Here is a 26,949-nt window from a genome sequence, read left to right as displayed (position 1 = left end):
AAAGTGCCTCTACATCCAGGGGCATTAGTGCTATAAAAACCACGCCAAGAAGACTGTGGCACAGCCCCAAAATTACTACTTCCACAACTGTCTTATTTGGGCGAACGTTAATGCTGGTGTTTTAGGCCGCATCTCTAGCGAGCTGCCTGAAAGTAGGGTTAGGGCTTGCATGAAGATATCTATCATGACTCCAGCTCCAGGGGCACTAGTGCTGTTAAAGGCATCCCAAGAGGAATGTGGCACAGCACCAATATTACTCCTTAAACACCTTTCTTATTTGGGCTAGCCTTAGTGCTGGTAATAAAGGCCTCAACTCTAGGGCGCTGGCTAAAATTAGGGTTAGGGTTAGGGTTAGCATATAGAGATCTAAAATGACTCTAGTTCCAGGGGCACTAGTGCTGTAAAAGGCATGCCAAGAGGAATGTGGCACAACAATAATATTGCTCCTTCCAGAGCTTTCTCAGTTGGGAAAGACTTAATGCGAATGAGGATAGCCTTATCTCTATGGAGATGGCTAAAATGACGGTTAGGGTTAGCATTCAGAGATCTACAATGACTCTAGCTCCAGGGGCACTAGTGCTGTAAAAACCACGCCAAGAAGAATGTGGCACAGCCCCAAAATTACTACTTCTACAACTGTCTTATTTGGGCGAACCTTAATGCTGGTGATGTAGGCCTCATCTCTAGGAAGCTGGCTAAAATTAGGGTTAGGCTTCGGGCTGGCATTCAGAGATCTGAAGTGCCTCTAGATCCAGGGGCATTAGTGCTATAAAAACCACGCCAAGAAGACTGTGGCACAGCCCCAAAATTACTACTTCCACAACTGTCTGATTTGGGCGAACGTTAACGCTGGTGTTTTAGGCCGCATCTCGAGGGAGCTGCCTGAAAGTAGGGTTAGGGCTTGCATGAAGATATCTATCATGACTCCAGCTCCAGGGGCACTAGTGCTGTAAAAGGCATGCCAAGAGGAATGTGGCACAGCACCAATATTACTCCTTAAACACCTTTCTTATTTGGGCTAGCCTTAGTGCTGGTAATAAAAGCCTCAACTCTAGGGCGCTGGCTAAAATTAGGGTTAGGGTTAGGGTTAGCATACAGAGATCTAAAATGACTCTAGTTCCAGGGGCACTAGTGCTGTAAAAGGCATGCCAAGAGGAATGTGGCACAACAATAATATTGCTCCTTCCAGAGCTTTCTCAGTTGGGAAAGACTTAATGCGAATGAGGATAGCCTTATCTCTATGGAGATGGCTAAAATGAGGGTTAGGGTTAGCATTCAGAGATCTACAATGACTCTAGCTCCAGGGGCACTAGTGCTGTAAAAACCACGCCAAGAAGAATGTGGCACAGCCCCAAAATTACTACTTCTACAACTGTCTTATTTGGGCGAACCTTAATGCTGGTTATGTAGGCCTCATCTCTAGGAAGCTGGCTAAAATTAGGGTTAGGCTTCGGGCTGGCATTCAGAGATCTGAAGTGCCTCTAGATCCAGGGGCATTAGTGCTATAAAAACCACGCCAAGAAGACTGTGGCACAGCCCCAAAATTACTACTTCCACAACTGTCTGATTTGGGCGAACGTTAACGCTGGTGTTTTAGGCCGCATCTCGAGGGAGCTGCCTGAAAGTAGGGTTAGGGCTTGCATGAAGATATCTATCATGACTCCAGCTCCAGGGGCACTAGTGCTGTAAAAGGCATGCCAAGAGGAATGTGGCACAGCACCAATATTACTCCTTAAACACCTTTCTTATTTGGGCTAGCCTTAGTGCTGGTAATAAAAGCCTCAACTCTAGGGCGCTGGCTAAAATTAGGGTTAGGGTTAGGGTTAGCATACAGAGATCTAAAATGACTCTAGTTCCAGGGGCACTAGTGCTGTAAAAGGCATGCCAAGAGGAATGTGGCACAACAATAATATTGCTCCTTCCAGAGCTTTCTCAGTTGGGAAAGACTTAATGCGAATGAGGATAGCCTTATCTCTATGGAGATGGCTAAAATGAGGGTTAGGGTTAGCATTCAGAGATCTACAATGACTCTAGCTCCAGGGGCACTAGTGCTGTAAAAACCACGCCAAGAAGAATGTGGCACAGCCCCAAAATTACTACTTCTACAACTGTCTTATTTGGGCGAACCTTAATGCTGGTTATGTAGGCCTCATCTCTAGGAAGCTGGCTAAAATTAGGGTTAGGCTTGGGGCTGGCATTCAGAGATCTAAAGTGCCTCTACATCCAGGGGCATTAGTGCTATAAAAACCACGCCAAGAAGACTGTGGCACAGCCCCAAAATTACTACTTCCACAACTGTCTGATTTGGGCGAACGTTAATGCTGGTGTTTTAGGCCGCATCTCTAGGGAGCTGCCTGAAAGTAGGGTTAGGGCTTGCATGAAGATATCTATCATGACTCCAGCTCCAGGGGCACTAGTGCTGTAAAAGGCATGCCAAGAGGAATGTGGCACAGCACCAATATTACTCCTTAAACACCTTTCTTATTTGGGCTAGCCTTAGTGCTGGTAATAAAAGCCTCAACTCTAGGGCGCTGGCTAAAATTAGGGTTAGGGTTAGGGTTAGCATACAGAGATCTAAAATGACTCTAGTTCCAGGGGCACTAGTGCTGTAAAAGGCATGCCAAGAGGAATGTGGCACAACAATAATATTGCTCCTTCCAGAGCTTTCTCAGTTGGGAAAGACTTAATGCGAATGAGGATAGCCTTATCTCTATGGAGATGGCTAAAATGAGGGTTAGGGTTAGCATTCAGAGATCTACAATGACTCTAGCTCCAGGGGCACTAGTGCTGTAAAAACCACGCCAAGAAGAATGTGGCACAGCCCCAAAATTACTACTTCTACAACTGTCTTATTTGGGCGAACCTTAATGCTGGTGATGTAGGCCTCATCTCTAGGAAGCTGGCTAAAATTAGGGTTAGGCTTGGGGCTGGCATTCAGAGATCTAAAGTGCCTCTACATCCAGGGGCATTAGTGCTATAAAAACCACGCCAAGAAGACTGTGGCACAGCCCCAAAATTACTACTTCCACAACTGTCTGATTTGGGCGAACGTTAATGCTGGTGTTTTAGGCCGCATCTCTAGGGAGCTGCCTGAAAGTAGGGTTAGGGCTTGCATGAAGATATCTATCATGACTCCAGCTCCAGGGGCACTAGTGCTGTAAAAGGCATGCCAAGAGGAATGTGGCACAGCACCAATATTACTCCTTAAACACCTTTCTTATTTGGGCTAGCCTTAGTGCTGGTAATAAAAGCCTCAACTCTAGGGCGCTGGCTAAAATTAGGGTTAGGGTTAGGGTTAGCATACAGAGATCTAAAATGACTCTAGTTCCAGGGGCACTAGTGCTGTAAAAGGCATGCCAAGAGGAATGTGGCACAACAATAATATTGCTCCTTCCAGAGCTTTCTCAGTTGGGAAAGACTTAATGCGAATGAGGATAGCCTTATCTCTATGGAGATGGCTAAAATGAGGGTTAGGGTTAGCATTCAGAGATCTACAATGACTCTAGCTCCAGGGGCACTAGTGCTGTAAAAACCACGCCAAGAAGAATGTGGCACAGCCCCAAAATTACTACTTCTACAACTGTCTTCTTTGGGCGAACCTTAATGCTGGTGATGTAGGCCTCATCTCTAGGAAGCTGGCTAAAATTAGGGTTAGGCTTGGGGCTGGCATTCAGAGATCTAAAGTGCCTCTACATCCAGGGGCATTAGTGCTATAAAAACCACGCCAAGAAGACTGTGGCACAGCCCCAAAATTACTACTTCCACAACTGTCTGATTTGGGCGAACGTTAATGCTGGTGTTTTAGGCCGCATCTCTAGGGAGCTGCCTGAAAGTAGGGTTAGGGCTTGCATGAAGATATCTATCATGACTCCAGCTCCAGGGGCACTAGTGCTGTAAAAGGCATGCCAAGAGGAATGTGGCACAGCACCAATATTACTCCTTAAACACCTTTCTTATTTGGGCTAGCCTTAGTGCTGGTAATAAAAGCCTCAACTCTAGGGCGCTGGCTAAAATTAGGGTTAGGGTTAGGGTTAGCATACAGAGATCTAAAATGACTCTAGTTCCAGGGGCACTAGTGCTGTAAAAGGCATGCCAAGAGGAATGTGGCACAACAATAATATTGCTCCTTCCAGAGCTTTCTCAGTTGGGAAAGACTTAATGCGAATGAGGATAGCCTTATCTCTATGGAGATGGCTAAAATGAGGGTTAGGGTTAGCATTCAGAGATCTACAATGACTCTAGCTCCAGGGGCACTAGTGCTGTAAAAACCACGCCAAGAAGAATGTGGCACAGCCCCAAAATTACTACTTCTACAACTGTCTTATTTGGGCGAACCTTAATGCTGGTGATGTAGGCCTCATCTCTAGGAAGCTGGCTAAAATTAGGGTTAGGCTTGGGGCTGGCATTCAGAGATCTAAAGTGCCTCTACATCCAGGGGCATTAGTGCTATAAAAACCACGCCAAGAAGACTGTGGCACAGCCCCAAAATTACTACTTCCACAACTGTCTGATTTGGGCGAACGTTAATGCTGGTGTTTTAGGCCGCATCTCTAGGGAGCTGCCTGAAAGTAGGGTTAGGGCTTGCATGAAGATATCTATCATGACTCCAGCTCCAGGGGCACTAGTGCTGTAAAAGGCATGCCAAGAGGAATGTGGCACAGCACCAATATTACTCCTTAAACACCTTTCTTATTTGGGCTAGCCTTAGTGCTGGTAATAAAAGCCTCAACTCTAGGGCGCTGGCTAAAATTAGGGTTAGGGTTAGGGTTAGCATACAGAGATCTAAAATGACTCTAGTTCCAGGGGCACTAGTGCTGTAAAAGGCATGCCAAGAGGAATGTGGCACAACAATAATATTGCTCCTTCCAGAGCTTTCTCAGTTGGGAAAGACTTAATGCGAATGAGGATAGCCTTATCTCTATGGAGATGGCTAAAATGAGGGTTAGGGTTAGCATTCAGAGATCTACAATGACTCTAGCTCCAGGGGCACTAGTGCTGTAAAAACCACGCCAAGAAGAATGTGGCACAGCCCCAAAATTACTACTTCTACAACTGTCTTCTTTGGGCGAACCTTAATGCTGGTGATGTAGGCCTCATCTCTAGGAAGCTGGCTAAAATTAGGGTTAGGCTTGGGGCTGGCATTCAGAGATCTAAAGTGCCTGTAGATCCAGGGGCATTAGTGCTATAAAAACCACGCCAAGAAGACTGTGGCACAGCCCCAAAATTACTACTTCCACAACTGTCTGATTTGGGCGAACGTTAATGCTGGTGTTTTAGGCCGCATCTCGAGGGAGCTGCCTGAAAGTAGGGTTAGGGCTTGCATGAAGATATCTATCATGACTCCAGCTCCAGGGGCACCAGTGCTGTAAAAGGCATCCCAAGAGGAATGTGGCACAGCACCAATATTACTCCTTAAACACCTTTCTTATTTGGGCTAGCCTTAGTGCTGGTAATAAAGGCCTCAACTCTAGGGCGCTGGCTAAAATTAGGGTTAGGGTTAGGGTTAGCATACAGAGATCTAAAATTACTCTAGTTCCAGGGGCACTAGTGCTGTAAAAGGCATGCCAAGAGGAATGTGGCACAACAATAATATTGCTCCTTCCAGAGCTTTCTCAGTTGGGAAAGACTTAATGCGAATGAGGATAGCCTTATCTCTATGGAGATGGCTAAAATGAGGGTTAGGGTTAGCATTCAGAGATCTACAATGACTCTAGCTCCAGGGGCACTAGTGCTGTAAAAACCACGCCAAGAAGAATGTGGCACAGCCCCAAAATTACTACTTCTACAACTGTCTTATTTGGGCGAACCTTAATGCTGGTTATGTAGGCCTCATCTCTAGGAAGCTGGCTAAAATTAGGGTTAGGCTTGGGGCTGGCATTCAGAGATCTAAAGTGCCTCTACATCCAGGGGCATTAGTGCTATAAAAACCACGCCAAGAAGACTGTGGCACAGCCCCAAAATTACTACTTCCACAACTGTCTGATTTGGGCGAACGTTAATGCTGGTGTTTTAGGCCGCATCTCTAGGGAGCTGCCTGAAAGTAGGGTTAGGGCTTGCATGAAGATATCTATCATGACTCCAGCTCCAGGGGCACTAGTGCTGTAAAAGGCATGCCAAGAGGAATGTGGCACAGCACCAATATTACTCCTTAAACACCTTTCTTATTTGGGCTAGCCTTAGTGCTGGTAATAAAAGCCTCAACTCTAGGGCGCTGGCTAAAATTAGGGTTAGGGTTAGGGTTAGCATACAGAGATCTAAAATGACTCTAGTTCCAGGGGCACTAGTGCTGTAAAAGGCATGCCAAGAGGAATGTGGCACAACAATAATATTGCTCCTTCCAGAGCTTTCTCAGTTGGGAAAGACTTAATGCGAATGAGGATAGCCTTATCTCTATGGAGATGGCTAAAATGAGGGTTAGGGTTAGCATTCAGAGATCTACAATGACTCTAGCTCCAGGGGCACTAGTGCTGTAAAAACCACGCCAAGAAGAATGTGGCACAGCCCCAAAATTACTACTTCTACAACTGTCTTATTTGGGCGAACCTTAATGCTGGTGATGTAGGCCTCATCTCTAGGAAGCTGGCTAAAATTAGGGTTAGGCTTGGGGCTGGCATTCAGAGATCTAAAGTGCCTCTACATCCAGGGGCATTAGTGCTATAAAAACCACGCCAAGAAGACTGTGGCACAGCCCCAAAATTACTACTTCCACAACTGTCTGATTTGGGCGAACGTTAATGCTGGTGTTTTAGGCCGCATCTCTAGGGAGCTGCCTGAAAGTAGGGTTAGGGCTTGCATGAAGATATCTATCATGACTCCAGCTCCAGGGGCACTAGTGCTGTAAAAGGCATGCCAAGAGGAATGTGGCACAGCACCAATATTACTCCTTAAACACCTTTCTTATTTGGGCTAGCCTTAGTGCTGGTAATAAAAGCCTCAACTCTAGGGCGCTGGCTAAAATTAGGGTTAGGGTTAGGGTTAGCATACAGAGATCTAAAATGACTCTAGTTCCAGGGGCACTAGTGCTGTAAAAGGCATGCCAAGAGGAATGTGGCACAACAATAATATTGCTCCTTCCAGAGCTTTCTCAGTTGGGAAAGACTTAATGCGAATGAGGATAGCCTTATCTCTATGGAGATGGCTAAAATGAGGGTTAGGGTTAGCATTCAGAGATCTACAATGACTCTAGCTCCAGGGGCACTAGTGCTGTAAAAACCACGCCAAGAAGAATGTGGCACAGCCCCAAAATTACTACTTCTACAACTGTCTTCTTTGGGCGAACCTTAATGCTGGTGATGTAGGCCTCATCTCTAGGAAGCTGGCTAAAATTAGGGTTAGGCTTGGGGCTGGCATTCAGAGATCTAAAGTGCCTCTACATCCAGGGGCATTAGTGCTATAAAAACCACGCCAAGAAGACTGTGGCACAGCCCCAAAATTACTACTTCCACAACTGTCTGATTTGGGCGAACGTTAATGCTGGTGTTTTAGGCCGCATCTCTAGGGAGCTGCCTGAAAGTAGGGTTAGGGCTTGCATGAAGATATCTATCATGACTCCAGCTCCAGGGGCACTAGTGCTGTAAAAGGCATGCCAAGAGGAATGTGGCACAGCACCAATATTACTCCTTAAACACCTTTCTTATTTGGGCTAGCCTTAGTGCTGGTAATAAAAGCCTCAACTCTAGGGCGCTGGCTAAAATTAGGGTTAGGGTTAGGGTTAGCATACAGAGATCTAAAATGACTCTAGTTCCAGGGGCACTAGTGCTGTAAAAGGCATGCCAAGAGGAATGTGGCACAACAATAATATTGCTCCTTCCAGAGCTTTCTCAGTTGGGAAAGACTTAATGCGAATGAGGATAGCCTTATCTCTATGGAGATGGCTAAAATGAGGGTTAGGGTTAGCATTCAGAGATCTACAATGACTCTAGCTCCAGGGGCACTAGTGCTGTAAAAACCACGCCAAGAAGAATGTGGCACAGCCCCAAAATTACTACTTCTACAACTGTCTTATTTGGGCGAACCTTAATGCTGGTGATGTAGGCCTCATCTCTAGGAAGCTGGCTAAAATTAGGGTTAGGCTTGGGGCTGGCATTCAGAGATCTAAAGTGCCTCTACATCCAGGGGCATTAGTGCTATAAAAACCACGCCAAGAAGACTGTGGCACAGCCCCAAAATTACTACTTCCACAACTGTCTGATTTGGGCGAACGTTAATGCTGGTGTTTTAGGCCGCATCTCTAGGGAGCTGCCTGAAAGTAGGGTTAGGGCTTGCATGAAGATATCTATCATGACTCCAGCTCCAGGGGCACTAGTGCTGTAAAAGGCATGCCAAGAGGAATGTGGCACAGCACCAATATTACTCCTTAAACACCTTTCTTATTTGGGCTAGCCTTAGTGCTGGTAATAAAAGCCTCAACTCTAGGGCGCTGGCTAAAATTAGGGTTAGGGTTAGGGTTAGCATACAGAGATCTAAAATGACTCTAGTTCCAGGGGCACTAGTGCTGTAAAAGGCATGCCAAGAGGAATGTGGCACAACAATAATATTGCTCCTTCCAGAGCTTTCTCAGTTGGGAAAGACTTAATGCGAATGAGGATAGCCTTATCTCTATGGAGATGGCTAAAATGAGGGTTAGGGTTAGCATTCAGAGATCTACAATGACTCTAGCTCCAGGGGCACTAGTGCTGTAAAAACCACGCCAAGAAGAATGTGGCACAGCCCCAAAATTACTACTTCTACAACTGTCTTCTTTGGGCGAACCTTAATGCTGGTGATGTAGGCCTCATCTCTAGGAAGCTGGCTAAAATTAGGGTTAGGCTTGGGGCTGGCATTCAGAGATCTAAAGTGCCTGTAGATCCAGGGGCATTAGTGCTATAAAAACCACGCCAAGAAGACTGTGGCACAGCCCCAAAATTACTACTTCCACAACTGTCTGATTTGGGCGAACGTTAATGCTGGTGTTTTAGGCCGCATCTCGAGGGAGCTGCCTGAAAGTAGGGTTAGGGCTTGCATGAAGATATCTATCATGACTCCAGCTCCAGGGGCACCAGTGCTGTAAAAGGCATCCCAAGAGGAATGTGGCACAGCACCAATATTACTCCTTAAACACCTTTCTTATTTGGGCTAGCCTTAGTGCTGGTAATAAAGGCCTCAACTCTAGGGCGCTGGCTAAAATTAGGGTTAGGGTTAGGGTTAGCATACAGAGATCTAAAATTACTCTAGTTCCAGGGGCACTAGTGCTGTAAAAGGCATGCCAAGAGGAATGTGGCACAACAATAATATTGCTCCTTCCAGAGCTTTCTCAGTTGGGAAAGACTTAATGCGAATGAGGATAGCCTTATCTCTATGGAGATGGCTAAAATGAGGGTTAGGGTTAGCATTCAGAGATCTACAATGACTCTAGCTCCAGGGGCACTAGTGCTGTAAAAACCATGCCAAGAAGAATGTGGCACAGCCCCAAAATTACTACTTCTACAACTGTCTTCTTTGGGCGAACCTTAATGCTGGTGATGTAGGCCTCATCTCTAGGAAGCTGGCTAAAATTAGGGTTAGGCTTGGGGCTGGCATTCAGAGATCTAAAGTGCCTCTACATCCAGGGGCATTAGTGCTATAAAAACCACGCCAAGAAGACTGTGGCACAGCCCCAAAATTACTACTTCCACAACTGTCTGATTTGGGCGAACGTTAATGCTGGTGTTTTAGGCCGCATCTCGAGGGAGCTGCCTGAAAGTAGGGTTAGGGCTTGCATGAAGATATCTATCATGACTCCAGCTCCAGGGGCACTAGTGCTGTAAAAGGCATGCCAAGAGGAATGTGGCACAGCACCAATATTACTCCTTAAACACCTTTCTTATTTGGGCTAGCCTTAGTGCTGGTAATAAAAGCCTCAACTCTAGGGCGCTGGCTAAAATTAGGGTTAGGGTTAGGGTTAGCATACAGAGATCTAAAATGACTCTAGTTCCAGGGGCACTAGTGCTGTAAAAGGCATGCCAAGAGGAATGTGGCACAACAATAATATTGCTCCTTCCAGAGCTTTCTCAGTTGGGAAAGACTTAATGCGAATGAAGATAGCCTTATCTCTATGGAGATGGCTAAAATGAGGGTTAGGGTTAGCATTCAGAGATCTACAATGACTCTAGCTCCAGGGGCACTAGTGCTGTAAAAACCACGCCAAGAAGAATGTGGCACAGCCCCAAAATTACTACTTCTACAACTGTCTTCTTTGGGCGAACCTTAATGCTGGTGATGTAGGCCTCATCTCTAGGAAGCTGGCTAAAATTAGGGTTAGGCTTGGGGCTGGCATTCAGAGATCTAAAGTGCCTCTACATCCAGGGGCATTAGTGCTATAAAAACCACGCCAAGAAGACTGTGGCACAGCCCCAAAATTACTACTTCCACAACTGTCTGATTTGGGCGAACGTTAATGCTGGTGTTTTAGGCCGCATCTCTAGGGAGCTGCCTGAAAGTAGGGTTAGGGCTTGCATGAAGATATCTATCATGACTCCAGCTCCAGGGGCACTAGTGCTGTAAAAGGCATGCCAAGAGGAATGTGGCACAGCACCAATATTACTCCTTAAACACCTTTCTTATTTGGGCTAGCCTTAGTGCTGGTAATAAAGGCCTCAACTCTAGGGCGCTGGCTAAAATTAGGGTTAGGGTTAGGGTTAGCATACAGAGATCTAAAATTACTCTAGTTCCAGGGGCACTAGTGCTGTAAAAGGCATGCCAAGAGGAATGTGGCACAACAATAATATTGCTCCTTCCAGAGCTTTCTCAGTTGGGAAAGACTTAATGCGAATGAGGATAGCCTTATCTCTATGGAGATGGCTAAAATGAGGGTTAGGGTTAGCATTCAGAGATCTACAATGACTCTAGCTCCAGGGGCACTAGTGCTGTAAAAACCATGCCAAGAAGAATGTGGCACAGCCCCAAAATTACTACTTCTACAACTGTCTTCTTTGGGCGAACCTTAATGCTGGTGATGTAGGCCTCATCTCTAGGAAGCTGGCTAAAATTAGGGTTAGGCTTGGGGCTGGCATTCAGAGATCTAAAGTGCCTGTAGATCCAGGGGCATTAGTGCTATAAAAACCACGCCAAGAAGACTGTGGCACAGCCCCAAAATTACTACTTCCACAACTGTCTGATTTGGGCGAACGTTAATGCTGGTGTTTTAGGCCGCATCTCGAGGGAGCTGCCTGAAAGTAGGGTTAGGGCTTGCATGAAGATATCTATCATGACTCCAGCTCCAGGGGCACTAGTGCTGTAAAAGGCATGCCAAGAGGAATGTGGCACAGCACCAATATTACTCCTTAAACACCTTTCTTATTTGGGCTAGCCTTAGTGCTGGTAATAAAAGCCTCAACTCTAGGGCGCTGGCTAAAATTAGGGTTAGGGTTAGGGTTAGCATACAGAGATCTAAAATGACTCTAGTTCCAGGGGCACTAGTGCTGTAAAAGGCATGCCAAGAGGAATGTGGCACAACAATAATATTGCTCCTTCCAGAGCTTTCTCAGTTGGGAAAGACTTAATGCGAATGAAGATAGCCTTATCTCTATGGAGATGGCTAAAATGAGGGTTAGGGTTAGCATTCAGAGATCTACAATGACTCTAGCTCCAGGGGCACTAGTGCTGTAAAAACCACGCCAAGAAGAATGTGGCACAGCCCCAAAATTACTACTTCTACAACTGTCTTCTTTGGGCGAACCTTAATGCTGGTGATGTAGGCCTCATCTCTAGGAAGCTGGCTAAAATTAGGGTTAGGCTTGGGGCTGGCATTCAGAGATCTAAAGTGCCTCTACATCCAGGGGCATTAGTGCTATAAAAACCACGCCAAGAAGACTGTGGCACAGCCCCAAAATTACTACTTCCACAACTGTCTGATTTGGGCGAACGTTAATGCTGGTGTTTTAGGCCGCATCTCTAGGGAGCTGCCTGAAAGTAGGGTTAGGGCTTGCATGAAGATATCTATCATGACTCCAGCTCCAGGGGCACTAGTGCTGTAAAAGGCATGCCAAGAGGAATGTGGCACAGCACCAATATTACTCCTTAAACACCTTTCTTATTTGGGCTAGCCTTAGTGCTGGTAATAAAGGCCTCAACTCTAGGGCGCTGGCTAAAATTAGGGTTAGGGTTAGGGTTAGCATACAGAGATCTAAAATTACTCTAGTTCCAGGGGCACTAGTGCTGTAAAAGGCATGCCAAGAGGAATGTGGCACAACAATAATATTGCTCCTTCCAGAGCTTTCTCAGTTGGGAAAGACTTAATGCGAATGAGGATAGCCTTATCTCTATGGAGATGGCTAAAATGAGGGTTAGGGTTAGCATTCAGAGATCTACAATGACTCTAGCTCCAGGGGCACTAGTGCTGTAAAAACCATGCCAAGAAGAATGTGGCACAGCCCCAAAATTACTACTTCTACAACTGTCTTCTTTGGGCGAACCTTAATGCTGGTGATGTAGGCCTCATCTCTAGGAAGCTGGCTAAAATTAGGGTTAGGCTTGGGGCTGGCATTCAGAGATCTAAAGTGCCTGTAGATCCAGGGGCATTAGTGCTATAAAAACCACGCCAAGAAGACTGTGGCACAGCCCCAAAATTACTACTTCCACAACTGTCTGATTTGGGCGAACGTTAATGCTGGTGTTTTAGGCCGCATCTCGAGGGAGCTGCCTGAAAGTAGGGTTAGGGCTTGCATGAAGATATCTATCATGACTCCAGCTCCAGGGACACTAGTGCTGTAAAAGGCATGCCAAGAGGAATGTGGCACAGCACCAATATTACTCCTTAAACACCTTTCTTATTTGGGCTAGCCTTAGTGCTGGTAATAAAAGCCTCAACTCTAGGGCGCTGGCTAAAATTAGGGTTAGGGTTAGGGTTAGCATACAGAGATCTAAAATGACTCTAGTTCCAGGGGCACTAGTGCTGTAAAAGGCATGCCAAGAGGAATGTGGCACAACAATAATATTGCTCCTTCCAGAGCTCTCTCAGTTGGGAAAGACTTAATGCGAATGAGGATAGCCTTATCTCTATGGAGATGGCTAAAATGAGGGTTAGGGTTAGCATTCAGAGATCTACAATGACTCTAGCTCCAGGGGCACTAGTGCTGTAAAAACCACGCCAAGAAGAATGTGGCACAGCCCCAAAATTACTACTTCTACAACTGTCTTCTTTGGGCGAACCTTAATGCTGGTGATGTAGGCCTCATCTCTAGGAAGCTGGCTAAAATTAGGGTTAGGCTTGGGGCTGGCATTCAGAGATCTAAAGTGCCTCTACATCCAGGGGCATTAGTGCTATAAAAACCACGCCAAGAAGACTGTGGCACAGCCCCAAAATTACTACTTCCACAACTGTCTTATTTGGGCGAACGTTAATGCTGGTGTTTTAGGCCGCATCTCTAGGGAGCTGCCTGAAAGTAGGGTTAGGGCTTGCATGAAGATATCTATCATGACTCCAGCTCCAGGGGCACTAGTGCTGTTAAAGGCATCCCAAGAGGAATGTGGCACAGCACCAATATTACTCCTTAAACACCTTTCTTATTTGGGCTAGCCTTAGTGCTGGTAATAAAGGCCTCAACTCTAGGGCGCTGGCTAAAATTAGGGTTAGGGTTAGGGTTAGCATATAGAGATCTAAAATGACTCTAGTTCCAGGGGCACTAGTGCTGTAAAAGGCATGCCAAGAGGAATGTGGCACAACAATAATATTGCTCCTTCCAGAGCTTTCTCAGTTGGGAAAGACTTAATGCGAATGAGGATAGCCTTATCTCTATGGAGATGGCTAAAATGACGGTTAGGGTTAGCATTCAGAGATCTACAATGACTCTAGCTCCAGGGGCACTAGTGCTGTAAAAACCACGCCAAGAAGAATGTGGCACAGCCCCAAAATTACTACTTCTACAACTGTCTTATTTGGGCGAACCTTAATGCTGGTGATGTAGGCCTCATCTCTAGGAAGCTGGCTAAAATTAGGGTTAGGCTTCGGGCTGGCATTCAGAGATCTGAAGTGCCTCTAGATCCAGGGGCATTAGTGCTATAAAAACCACGCCAAGAAGACTGTGGCACAGCCCCAAAATTACTACTTCCACAACTGTCTGATTTGGGCGAACGTTAACGCTGGTGTTTTAGGCCGCATCTCGAGGGAGCTGCCTGAAAGTAGGGTTAGGGCTTGCATGAAGATATCTATCATGACTCCAGCTCCAGGGGCACTAGTGCTGTAAAAGGCATGCCAAGAGGAATGTGGCACAGCACCAATATTACTCCTTAAACACCTTTCTTATTTGGGCTAGCCTTAGTGCTGGTAATAAAAGCCTCAACTCTAGGGCGCTGGCTAAAATTAGGGTTAGGGTTAGGGTTAGCATACAGAGATCTAAAATGACTCTAGTTCCAGGGGCACTAGTGCTGTAAAAGGCATGCCAAGAGGAATGTGGCACAACAATAATATTGCTCCTTCCAGAGCTTTCTCAGTTGGGAAAGACTTAATGCGAATGAGGATAGCCTTATCTCTATGGAGATGGCTAAAATGAGGGTTAGGGTTAGCATTCAGAGATCTACAATGACTCTAGCTCCAGGGGCACTAGTGCTGTAAAAACCACGCCAAGAAGAATGTGGCACAGCCCCAAAATTACTACTTCTACAACTGTCTTATTTGGGCGAACCTTAATGCTGGTGATGTAGGCCTCATCTCTAGGAAGCTGGCTAAAATTAGGGTTAGGCTTGGGGCTGGCATTCAGAGATCTAAAGTGCCTCTACATCCAGGGGCATTAGTGCTATAAAAACCACGCCAAGAAGACTGTGGCACAGCCCCAAAATTACTACTTCCACAACTGTCTGATTTGGGCGAACGTTAATGCTGGTGTTTTAGGCCGCATCTCTAGGGAGCTGCCTGAAAGTAGGGTTAGGGCTTGCATGAAGATATCTATCATGACTCCAGCTCCAGGGGCACTAGTGCTGTAAAAGGCATGCCAAGAGGAATGTGGCACAGCACCAATATTACTCCTTAAACACCTTTCTTATTTGGGCTAGCCTTAGTGCTGGTAATAAAAGCCTCAACTCTAGGGCGCTGGCTAAAATTAGGGTTAGGGTTAGGGTTAGCATACAGAGATCTAAAATGACTCTAGTTCCAGGGGCACTAGTGCTGTAAAAGGCATGCCAAGAGGAATGTGGCACAACAATAATATTGCTCCTTCCAGAGCTTTCTCAGTTGGGAAAGACTTAATGCGAATGAGGATAGCCTTATCTCTATGGAGATGGCTAAAATGAGGGTTAGGGTTAGCATTCAGAGATCTACAATGACTCTAGCTCCAGGGGCACTAGTGCTGTAAAAACCACGCCAAGAAGAATGTGGCACAGCCCCAAAATTACTACTTCTACAACTGTCTTCTTTGGGCGAACCTTAATGCTGGTGATGTAGGCCTCATCTCTAGGAAGCTGGCTAAAATTAGGGTTAGGCTTGGGGCTGGCATTCAGAGATCTAAAGTGCCTGTAGATCCAGGGGCATTAGTGCTATAAAAACCACGCCAAGAAGACTGTGGCACAGCCCCAAAATTACTACTTCCACAACTGTCTGATTTGGGCGAACGTTAATGCTGGTGTTTTAGGCCGCATCTCTAGGGAGCTGCCTGAAAGTAGGGTTAGGGCTTGCATGAAGATATCTATCATGACTCCAGCTCCAGGGGCACTAGTGCTGTAAAAGGCATCCCAAGAGGAATGTGGCACAGCACCAATATTACTCCTTAAACACCTTTCTTATTTGGGCTAGCCTTAGTGCTGGTAATAAAGGCCTCAACTCTAGGGCGCTGGCTAAAATTAGGGTTAGGGTTAGGGTTAGCATACAGAGATCTAAAATGACTCTAGTTCCAGGGGCACTAGTGCTGTAAAAGGCATGCCAAGAGGAATGTGGCACAACAATAATATTGCTCCTTCCAGAGCTTTCTCAGTTGGGAAAGACTTAATGCGAATGAGGATAGCCTTATCTCTATGGAGATGGCTAAAATGAGGGTTAGGGTTAGCATTCAGAGATCTACAATGACTCTAGCTCCAGGGGCACTAGTGCTGTAAAAACCATGCCAAGAAGAATGTGGCACAGCCCCAAAATTACTACTTCTACAACTGTCTTCTTTGGGCGAACCTTAATGCTGGTGATGTAGGCCTCATCTCTAGGAAGCTGGCTAAAATTAGGGTTAGGCTTGGGGCTGGCATTCAGAGATCTAAAGTGCCTGTAGATCCAGGGGCATTAGTGCTATAAAAACCACGCCAAGAAGACTGTGGCACAGCCCCAAAATTACTACTTCCACAACTGTCTGATTTGGGCGAACGTTAATGCTGGTGTTTTAGGCCGCATCTCGAGGGAGCTGCCTGAAAGTAGGGTTAGGGCTTGCATGAAGATATCTATCATGACTCCAGCTCCAGGGGCACTAGTGCTGTAAAAGGCATGCCAAGAGGAATGTGGCACAGCACCAATATTACTCCTTAAACACCTTTCTTATTTGGGCTAGCCTTAGTGCTGGTAATAAAAGCCTCAACTCTAGGGCGCTGGCTAAAATTAGGGTTAGGGTTAGGGTTAGCATACAGAGATCTAAAATGACTCTAGTTCCAGGGGCACTAGTGCTGTAAAAGGCATGCCAAGAGGAATGTGGCACAACAATAATATTGCTCCTTCCAGAGCTTTCTCAGTTGGGAAAGACTTAATGCGAATGAAGATAGCCTTATCTCTATGGAGATGGCTAAAATGAGGGTTAGGGTTAGCATTCAGAGATCTACAATGACTCTAGCTCCAGGGGCACTAGTGCTGTAAAAACCACGCCAAGAAGAATGTGGCACAGCCCCAAAATTACTACTTCTACAACTGTCTTCTTTGGGCGAACCTTAATGCTGGTGATGTAGGCCTCATCTCTAGGAAGCTGGCTAAAATTAGGGTTAGGCTTGGGGCTGGCATTCAGAGATCTAAAGTGCCTCTACATCCAGGGGCATTAGTGCTATAAAAACCACGCCAAGAAGACTGTGGCACAGCCCCAAAATTACTACTTCCACAACTGTCTGATTTGGGCGAACGTTAATGCTGGTGTTTTAGGCCGCATCTCTAGGGAGCTGCCTGAAAGTAGGGTTAGGGCTTGCATGAAGATATCTATCATGACTCCAGCTCCAGGGGCACTAGTGCTGTAAAAGGCATGCCAAGAGGAATGTGGCACAGCACCAATATTACTCCTTAAACACCTTTCTTATTTGGGCTAGCCTTAGTGCTGGTAATAAAGGCCTCAACTCTAGGGCGCTGGCTAAAATTAGGGTTAGGGTTAGGGTTAGCATACAGAGATCTAAAATTACTCTAGTTCCAGGGGCACTAGTGCTGTAAAAGGCATGCCAAGAGGAATGTGGCACAACAATAATATTGCTCCTTCCAGAGCTTTCTCAGTTGGGAAAGACTTAATGCGAATGAGGATAGCCTTATCTCTATGGAGATGGCTAAAATGAGGGTTAGGGTTAGCATTCAGAGATCTACAATGACTCTAGCTCCAGGGGCACTAGTGCTGTAAAAACCATGCCAAGAAGAATGTGGCACAGCCCCAAAATTACTACTTCTACAACTGTCTTCTTTGGGCGAACCTTAATGCTGGTGATGTAGGCCTCATCTCTAGGAAGCTGGCTAAAATTAGGGTTAGGCTTGGGGCTGGCATTCAGAGATCTAAAGTGCCTCTACATCCAGGGGCATTAGTGCTATAAAAACCACGCCAAGAAGACTGTGGCACAGCCCCAAAATTACTACTTCCACAACTGTCTTATTTGGGCGAACGTTAATGCTGGTGTTTTAGGCCGCATCTCTAGGGAGCTGCCTGAAAGTAGGGTTAGGGCTTGCATGAAGATATCTATCATGACTCCAGCTCCAGGGGCACTAGTGCTGTAAAAGGCATGCCAAGAGGAATGTGGCACAGCACCAATATTACTCCTTAAACACCTTTCTTATTTGGGCTAGCCTTAGTGCTGGTAATAAAAGCCTCAACTCTAGGGCGCTGGCTAAAATTAGGGTTAGGGTTAGGGTTAGCATACAGAGATCTAAAATGACTCTAGTTCCAGGGGCACTAGTGCTGTAAAAGGCATGCCAAGAGGAATGTGGCACAACAATAATATTGCTCCTTCCAGAGCTTTCTCAGTTGGGAAAGACTTAATGCGAATGAGGATAGCCTTATCTCTATGGAGATGGCTAAAATGAGGGTTAGGGTTAGCATTCAGAGATCTACAATGACTCTAGCTCCAGGGGCACTAGTGCTGTAAAAACCATGCCAAGAAGAATGTGGCACAGCCCCAAAATTACTACTTCTACAACTGTCTTCTTTGGGCGAACCTTAATGCTGGTGATGTAGGCCTCATCTCTAGGAAGCTGGCTAAAATTAGGGTTAGGCTTGGGGCTGGCATTCAGAGATCTAAAGTGCCTGTAGATCCAGGGGCATTAGTGCTATAAAAACCACGCCAAGAAGACTGTGGCACAGCCCCAAAATTACTACTTCCACAACTGTCTGATTTGGGCGAACGTTAATGCTGGTGTTTTAGGCCGCATCTCGAGGGAGCTGCCTGAAAGTAGGGTTAGGGCTTGCATGAAGATATCTATCATGACTCCAGCTCCAGGGACACTAGTGCTGTAAAAGGCATGCCAAGAGGAATGTGGCACAGCACCAATATTACTCCTTAAACACCTTTCTTATTTGGGCTAGCCTTAGTGCTGGTAATAAAAGCCTCAACTCTAGGGCGCTGGCTAAAATTAGGGTTAGGGTTAGGGTTAGCATACAGAGATCTAAAATGACTCTAGTTCCAGGGGCACTAGTGCTGTAAAAGGCATGCCAAGAGGAATGTGGCACAACAATAATATTGCTCCTTCCAGAGCTCTCTCAGTTGGGAAAGACTTAATGCGAATGAGGATAGCCTTATCTCTATGGAGATGGCTAAAATGAGGGTTAGGGTTAGCATTCAGAGATCTACAATGACTCTAGCTCCAGGGGCACTAGTGCTGTAAAAACCACGCCAAGAAGAATGTGGCACAGCCCCAAAATTACTACTTCTACAACTGTCTTCTTTGGGCGAACCTTAATGCTGGTGATGTAGGCCTCATCTCTAGGAAGCTGGCTAAAATTAGGGTTAGGCTTGGGGCTGGCATTCAGAGATCTAAAGTGCCTCTACATCCAGGGGCATTAGTGCTATAAAAACCACGCCAAGAAGACTGTGGCACAGCCCCAAAATTACTACTTCCACAACTGTCTTATTTGGGCGAACGTTAATGCTGGTGTTTTAGGCCGCATCTCTAGGGAGCTGCCTGAAAGTAGGGTTAGGGCTTGCATGAAGATATCTATCATGACTCCAGCTCCAGGGGCACTAGTGCTGTTAAAGGCATCCCAAGAGGAATGTGGCACAGCACCAATATTACTCCTTAAACACCTTTCTTATTTGGGCTAGCCTTAGTGCTGGTAATAAAGGCCTCAACTCTAGGGCGCTGGCTAAAATTAGGGTTAGGGTTAGGGTTAGCATATAGAGATCTAAAATGACTCTAGTTCCAGGGGCACTAGTGCTGTAAAAGGCATGCCAAGAGGAATGTGGCACAACAATAATATTGCTCCTTCCAGAGCTTTCTCAGTTGGGAAAGACTTAATGCGAATGAGGATAGCCTTATCTCTATGGAGATGGCTAAAATGACGGTTAGGGTTAGCATTCAGAGATCTACAATGACTCTAGCTCCAGGGGCACTAGTGCTGTAAAAACCACGCCAAGAAGAATGTGGCACAGCCCCAAAATTACTACTTCTACAACTGTCTTATTTGGGCGAACCTTAATGCTGGTGATGTAGGCCTCATCTCTAGGAAGCTGGCTAAAATTAGGGTTAGGCTTCGGGCTGGCATTCAGAGATCTGAAGTGCCTCTAGATCCAGGGGCATTAGTGCTATAAAAACCACGCCAAGAAGACTGTGGCACAGCCCCAAAATTACTACTTCCACAACTGTCTGATTTGGGCGAACGTTAACGCTGGTGTTTTAGGCCGCATCTCGAGGGAGCTGCCTGAAAGTAGGGTTAGGGCTTGCATGAAGATATCTATCATGACTCCAGCTCCAGGGGCACTAGTGCTGTAAAAGGCATGCCAAGAGGAATGTGGCACAGCACCAATATTACTCCTTAAACACCTTTCTTATTTGGGCTAGCCTTAGTGCTGGTAATAAAAGCCTCAACTCTAGGGCGCTGGCTAAAATTAGGGTTAGGGTTAGGGTTAGCATACAGAGATCTAAAATGACTCTAGTTCCAGGGGCACTAGTGCTGTAAAAGGCATGCCAAGAGGAATGTGGCACAACAATAATATTGCTCCTTCCAGAGCTTTCTCAGTTGGGAAAGACTTAATGCGAATGAGGATAGCCTTATCTCTATGGAGATGGCTAAAATGAGGGTTAGGGTTAGCATTCAGAGATCTACAATGACTCTAGCTCCAGGGGCACTAGTGCTGTAAAAACCACGCCAAGAAGAATGTGGCACAGCCCCAAAATTACTACTTCTACAACTGTCTTATTTGGGCGAACCTTAATGCTGGTGATGTAGGCCTCATCTCTAGGAAGCTGGCTAAAATTAGGGTTAGGCTTGGGGCTGGCATTCAGAGATCTAAAGTGCCTCTACATCCAGGGGCATTAGTGCTATAAAAACCACGCCAAGAAGACTGTGGCACAGCCCCAAAATTACTACTTCCACAACTGTCTGATTTGGGCGAACGTTAATGCTGGTGTTTTAGGCCGCATCTCTAGGGAGCTGCCTGAAAGTAGGGTTAGGGCTTGCATGAAGATATCTATCATGACTCCAGCTCCAGGGGCACTAGTGCTGTAAAAGGCATGCCAAGAGGAATGTGGCACAGCACCAATATTACTCCTTAAACACCTTTCTTATTTGGGCTAGCCTTAGTGCTGGTAATAAAAGCCTCAACTCTAGGGCGCTGGCTAAAATTAGGGTTAGGGTTAGGGTTAGCATACAGAGATCTAAAATGACTCTAGTTCCAGGGGCACTAGTGCTGTAAAAGGCATGCCAAGAGGAATGTGGCACAACAATAATATTGCTCCTTCCAGAGCTTTCTCAGTTGGGAAAGACTTAATGCGAATGAGGATAGCCTTATCTCTATGGAGATGGCTAAAATGAGGGTTAGGGTTAGCATTCAGAGATCTACAATGACTCTAGCTCCAGGGGCACTAGTGCTGTAAAAACCACGCCAAGAAGAATGTGGCACAGCCCCAAAATTACTACTTCTACAACTGTCTTCTTTGGGCGAACCTTAATGCTGGTGATGTAGGCCTCATCTCTAGGAAGCTGGCTAAAATTAGGGTTAGGCTTGGGGCTGGCATTCAGAGATCTAAAGTGCCTGTAGATCCAGGGGCATTAGTGCTATAAAAACCACGCCAAGAAGACTGTGGCACAGCCCCAAAATTACTACTTCCACAACTGTCTGATTTGGGCGAACGTTAATGCTGGTGTTTTAGGCCGCATCTCTAGGGAGCTGCCTGAAAGTAGGGTTAGGGCTTGCATGAAGATATCTATCATGACTCCAGCTCCAGGGGCACTAGTGCTGTAAAAGGCATCCCAAGAGGAATGTGGCACAGCACCAATATTACTCCTTAAACACCTTTCTTATTTGGGCTAGCCTTAGTGCTGGTAATAAAGGCCTCAACTCTAGGGCGCTGGCTAAAATTAGGGTTAGGGTTAGGGTTAGCATACAGAGATCTAAAATGACTCTAGTTCCAGGGGCACTAGTGCTGTAAAAGGCATGCCAAGAGGAATGTGGCACAACAATAATATTGCTCCTTCCAGAGCTTTCTCAGTTGGGAAAGACTTAATGCGAATGAGGATAGCCTTATCTCTATGGAGATGGCTAAAATGAGGGTTAGGGTTAGCATTCAGAGATCTACAATGACTCTAGCTCCAGGGGCACTAGTGCTGTAAAAACCATGCCAAGAAGAATGTGGCACAGCCCCAAAATTACTACTTCTACAACTGTCTTCTTTGGGCGAACCTTAATGCTGGTGATGTAGGCCTCATCTCTAGGAAGCTGGCTAAAATTAGGGTTAGGCTTGGGGCTGGCATTCAGAGATCTAAAGTGCCTGTAGATCCAGGGGCATTAGTGCTATAAAAACCACGCCAAGAAGACTGTGGCACAGCCCCAAAATTACTACTTCCACAACTGTCTGATTTGGGCGAACGTTAATGCTGGTGTTTTAGGCCGCATCTCGAGGGAGCTGCCTGAAAGTAGGGTTAGGGCTTGCATGAAGATATCTATCATGACTCCAGCTCCAGGGGCACTAGTGCTGTAAAAGGCATGCCAAGAGGAATGTGGCACAGCACCAATATTACTCCTTAAACACCTTTCTTATTTGGGCTAGCCTTAGTGCTGGTAATAAAAGCCTCAACTCTAGGGCGCTGGCTAAAATTAGGGTTAGGGTTAGGGTTAGCATACAGAGATCTAAAATGACTCTAGTTCCAGGGGCACTAGTGCTGTAAAAGGCATGCCAAGAGGAATGTGGCACAACAATAATATTGCTCCTTCCAGAGCTTTCTCAGTTGGGAAAGACTTAATGCGAATGAAGATAGCCTTATCTCTATGGAGATGGCTAAAATGAGGGTTAGGGTTAGCATTCAGAGATCTACAATGACTCTAGCTCCAGGGGCACTAGTGCTGTAAAAACCACGCCAAGAAGAATGTGGCACAGCCCCAAAATTACTACTTCTACAACTGTCTTCTTTGGGCGAACCTTAATGCTGGTGATGTAGGCCTCATCTCTAGGAAGCTGGCTAAAATTAGGGTTAGGCTTGGGGCTGGCATTCAGAGATCTAAAGTGCCTCTACATCCAGGGGCATTAGTGCTATAAAAACCACGCCAAGAAGACTGTGGCACAGCCCCAAAATTACTACTTCCACAACTGTCTGATTTGGGCGAACGTTAATGCTGGTGTTTTAGGCCGCATCTCTAGGGAGCTGCCTGAAAGTAGGGTTAGGGCTTGCATGAAGATATCTATCATGACTCCAGCTCCAGGGGCACTAGTGCTGTAAAAGGCATGCCAAGAGGAATGTGGCACAGCACCAATATTACTCCTTAAACACCTTTCTTATTTGGGCTAGCCTTAGTGCTGGTAATAAAGGCCTCAACTCTAGGGCGCTGGCTAAAATTAGGGTTAGGGTTAGGGTTAGCATACAGAGATCTAAAATTACTCTAGTTCCAGGGGCACTAGTGCTGTAAAAGGCATGCCAAGAGGAATGTGGCACAACAATAATATTGCTCCTTCCAGAGCTTTCTCAGTTGGGAAAGACTTAATGCGAATGAGGATAGCCTTATCTCTATGGAGATGGCTAAAATGAGGGTTAGGGTTAGCATTCAGAGATCTACAATGACTCTAGCTCCAGGGGCACTAGTGCTGTAAAAACCATGCCAAGAAGAATGTGGCACAGCCCCAAAATTACTACTTCTACAACTGTCTTCTTTGGGCGAACCTTAATGCTGGTGATGTAGGCCTCATCTCTAGGAAGCTGGCTAAAATTAGGGTTAGGCTTGGGGCTGGCATTCAGAGATCTAAAGTGCCTGTAGATCCAGGGGCATTAGTGCTATAAAAACCACGCCAAGAAGACTGTGGCACAGCCCCAAAATTACTACTTCCACAACTGTCTGATTTGGGCGAACGTTAATGCTGGTGTTTTAGGCCGCATCTCGAGGGAGCTGCCTGAAAGTAGGGTTAGGGCTTGCATGAAGATATCTATCATGACTCCAGCTCCAGGGGCACTAGTGCTGTAAAAGGCATGCCAAGAGGAATGTGGCACAGCACCAATATTACTCCTTAAACACCTTTCTTATTTGGGCTAGCCTTAGTGCTGGTAATAAAAGCCTCAACTCTAGGGCGCTGGCTAAAATTAGGGTTAGGGTTAGGGTTAGCATACAGAGATCTAAAATGACTCTAGTTCCAGGGGCACTAGTGCTGTAAAAGGCATGCCAAGAGGAATGTGGCACAACAATAATATTGCTCCTTCCAGAGCTTTCTCAGTTGGGAAAGACTTAATGCGAATGAGGATAGCCTTATCTCTATGGAGATGGCTAAAATGAGGGTTAGGGTTAGCATTCAGAGATCTACAATGACTCTAGCTCCAGGGGCACTAGTGCTGTAAAAACCACGCCAAGAAGAATGTGGCACAGCACCAAAATTACTACTTCTACAACTGTCTTCTTTGGGCGAACCTTAATGCTGGTGATGTAGGCCTCATCTCTAGGAAGCTGGCTAAAATTAGGGTTAGGCTTGGGGCTGGCATTCAGAGATCTAAAGTGCCTCTACATCCAGGGGCATTAGTGCTATAAAAACCACGCCAAGAAGACTGTGGCACAGCCCCAAAATTACTACTTCCACAACTGTCTTATTTGGGCGAACGTTAATGCTGGTGTTTTAGGCCGCATCTCTAGGGAGCTGCCTGAAAGTAGGGTTAGGGCTTGCATGAAGATATCTATCATGACTCCAGCTCCAGGGGCACTAGTGCTGTAAAAGGCATGCCAAGAGGAATGTGGCACAGCACCAATATTACTCCTTAAACACCTTTCTTATTTGGGCTAGCCTTAGTGCTGGTAATAAAAGCCTCAACTCTAGGGCGCTGGCTAAAATTAGGGTTAGGGTTAGGGTTAGCATACAGAGATCTAAAATGACTCTAGTTCCAGGGGCACTAGTGCTGTAAAAGGCATGCCAAGAGGAATGTGGCACAACAATAATATTGCTCCTTCCAGAGCTCTCTCAGTTGGGAAAGACTTAATGCGAATGAGGATAGCCTTATCTCTATGGAGATGGCTAAAATGAAGGTTAGGGTTAGCATTCAGAGATCTACAATGACTCTAGCTCCAGGGGCACTAGTGCTGTAAAAACCACGCCAAGAAGAATGTGGCACAGCCCCAAAATTACTACTTCTACAACTGTCTTCTTTGGGCGAACCTTAATGCTGGTGATGTAGGCCTCATCTCTAGGAAGCTGGCTAAAATTAGGGTTAGGCTTGGGGCTGGCATTCAGAGATCTAAAGTGCCTCTACATCCAGGGGCATTAGTGCTATAAAAACCACGCCAAGAAGACTGTGGCACAGCCCCAAAATTACTACTTCCACAACTGTCTGATTTGGGCGAACGTTAATGCTGGTGTTTTAGGCCGCATCTCTAGGGAGCTGCCTGAAAGTAGGGTTAGGGCTTGCATGAAGATATCTATCATGACTCCAGCTCCAGGGGCACTAGTGCTGTAAAAGGCATGCCAAGAGGAATGTGGCACAGCACCAATATTACTCCTTAAACACCTTTCTTATTTGGGCTAGCCTTAGTGCTGGTAATAAAAGCCTCAACTCTAGGGCGCTGGCTAAAATTAGGGTTAGGGTTAGGGTTAGCATACAGAGATCTAAAATGACTCTAGTTCCAGGGGCACTAGTGCTGTAAAAGGCATGCCAAGAGGAATGTGGCACAACAATAATATTGCTCCTTCCAGAGCTTTCTCAGATGGGAAAGACTTAATGCGAATGAGGATAGCCTTATCTCTATGGAGATGGCTAAAATGAGGGTTAGGGTTAGCATTCAGAGATCTACAATGACTCTAGCTCCAGGGGCACTAGTGCTGTAAAAACCACGCCAAGAAGAATGTGGCACAGCCCCAAAATTACTACTTCTACAACTGTCTTCTTTGGGCGAACCTTAATGCTGGTGATGTAGGCCTCATCTCTAGGAAGCTGGCTAAAATTAGGGTTAGGCTTGGGGCTGGCATTCAGAGATCTAAAGTGCCTGTAGATCCAGGGGCATTAGTGCTATAAAAACCACGCCAAGAAGACTGTGGCACAGCCCCAAAATTACTACTTCCACAACTGTCTGATTTGGGCGAACGTTAATGCTGGTGTTTTAGGCCGCATCTCGAGGGAGCTGCCTGAAAGTAGGGTTAGGGCTTGCATGAAGATATCTATCATGACTCCAGCTCCAGGGGCACTAGTGCTGTAAAAGGCATGCCAAGAGGAATGTGGCACAGCACCAATATTACTCCTTAAACACCTTTCTTATTTGGGCTAGCCTTAGTGCTGGTAATAAAAGCCTCAACTCTAGGGCGCTGGCTAAAATTAGGGTTAGGGTTAGGGTTAGCATACAGAGATCTAAAATGACTCTAGTTCCAGGGGCACTAGTGCTGTAAAAGGCATGCCAAGAGGAATGTGGCACAACAATAATATTGCTCCTTCCAGAGCTTTCTCAGTTGGGAAAGACTTAATGCGAATGAAGATAGCCTTATCTCTATGGAGATGGCTAAAATGAGGGTTAGGGTTAGCATTCAGAGATCTACAATGACTCTAGCTCCAGGGGCACTAGTGCTGTAAAAACCACGCCAAGAAGAATGTGGCACAGCCCCAAAATTACTACTTCTACAACTGTCTTCTTTGGGCGAACCTTAATGCTGGTGATGTAGGCCTCATCTCTAGGAAGCTGGCTAAAATTAGGGTTAGGCTTGGGGCTGGCATTCAGAGATCTAAAGTGCCTCTACATCCAGGGGCATTAGTGCTATAAAAACCACGCCAAGAAGACTGTGGCACAGCCCCAAAATTACTACTTCCACAACTGTCTGATTTGGGCGAACGTTAATGCTGGTGTTTTAGGCCGCATCTCTAGGGAGCTGCCTGAAAGTAGGGTTAGGGCTTGCATGAAGATATCTATCATGACTCCAGCTCCAGGGGCACTAGTGCTGTAAAAGGCATGCCAAGAGGAATGTGGCACAGCACCAATATTACTCCTTAAACACCTTTCTTATTTGGGCTAGCCTTAGTGCTGGTAATAAAGGCCTCAACTCTAGGGCGCTGGCTAAAATTAGGGTTAGGGTTAGGGTTAGCATACAGAGATCTAAAATTACTCTAGTTCCAGGGGCACTAGTGCTGTAAAAGGCATGCCAAGAGGAATGTGGCACAACAATAATATTGCTCCTTCCAG

Source organism: Lathamus discolor, chromosome 5 (assembly GCF_037157495.1).
Source record: "Lathamus discolor isolate bLatDis1 chromosome 5, bLatDis1.hap1, whole genome shotgun sequence".
Classification (NCBI taxonomy): domain Eukaryota; kingdom Metazoa; phylum Chordata; class Aves; order Psittaciformes; family Psittacidae; genus Lathamus; species Lathamus discolor.
The sequence above is the reverse complement of the archived record's forward strand: the minus strand, read 5'-3'. Positions refer to the sequence as shown.